Genomic DNA, 1,206 nt, shown 5'->3' on the forward strand with positions numbered 1-1,206 from the left:
TTCAATTCTAAAATCAGTCATTATTTTCTGCAGTCACTGGACATGGGGATGTCTTTTGGGAATCTCCTCAGCCTTTCCTCTATCAGTATCACACATTTTGAGGGACTTGGCTGACTGCAAGGCACATTCTAACTTCAGGCTTCCATGTGGATGTTAACTTTAAAAATTATCCCTTGATATTTATGAACAAGAAAGAAAGAAACAGGGCACATGTAAAAGTGTATGCTGGTAGAAGCTGACACCTGCTAGTTGACATCAAAGATCTACAAATTAGTAGGTGTCTGCTTTGTTGACTTTTCTATTCTTAACTTACTAGTTAATTTAACTGCATCCCTTAGAGGCTGTTAAACATATCAAAGGGAAATTTGTAAGCAAGTTTTGTGGGGTGGGGTGGGGAAGGGAACACTGAGCAACAGAAACTAAGGATACAAAAGAGGCAACTCATCAGCTAAATTAACAGATGAGGTACAGAAGTACCTCCTTAGTCCCTGAGCTGGTACAAAAGAGGCAACTCATCAGCTAAATTAACAGATGAGGTACAGAAGTACCTCCTTAGTCCATGAGCTGCATATGCAGACAGTGCAACGAAACAGAAGGGGCAAAGTAGAAACACACACAAAAGATGAACAATAATTTTAAACAACATATGCCAAATAACATACTAACACTGAAAATATGGTATGTATGGAGCTGTAACGGTTAGGAATAGCCTTCCACTAAATCTACTGGGTTTGGGAGAAATTTAAGGTCTGGGTACCATTTCTAAGGCCAAGCCTTGAAGCGAATAAGATTAATACTAGAATGTAGATGGTACCTTACCAAGCAACATTTGATGTTTTAACTAAAGATTTATCCTTTAAGCTGTTGTTTAATGTTGATTGCTAATTCCTAAATGGCCCGGGGCCCAGACTTGCTTAACTCAGCCCCCAAGGGAAGTATTACAAAACCAGGGTCATGAGGCTGGTGAACTGTGCAATACACGGTAATCAGGCACACGTACAGGCACGTGCACGCCACACTCACACACTCGCTCTCGGAAAGGAGAATGGGGGCAGCGGGAGTCCGAGCTTGGAAGGACCCTGTCTCGCTCTCTCACTGGTCCCCGAGACTGGCCTGAGGACCCCCGGTCTGGCTCCGCCTCCCCGACCCCCCGCCCGAGAAGCCCGTGCCCTTCTCCGCCCCCTCCGCCCCTCCCCCCGCCCCCTC

At 45.2% G+C, this 1,206-nt stretch overlaps 1 pseudogene; it reads left to right on the plus strand.

The window, feature by feature from the left end:
- LOC103598576 overlaps positions 1-1,206 on the plus strand; it is a 17,180-nt pseudogene that overhangs the window by 14,366 nt on the left and 1,608 nt on the right.

Source organism: Galeopterus variegatus, unplaced genomic scaffold, assembly GCF_000696425.1.
Source record: "Galeopterus variegatus unplaced genomic scaffold, G_variegatus-3.0.2 Scaffold2673, whole genome shotgun sequence".
Classification (NCBI taxonomy): Eukaryota; Metazoa; Chordata; class Mammalia; order Dermoptera; family Cynocephalidae; genus Galeopterus; species Galeopterus variegatus.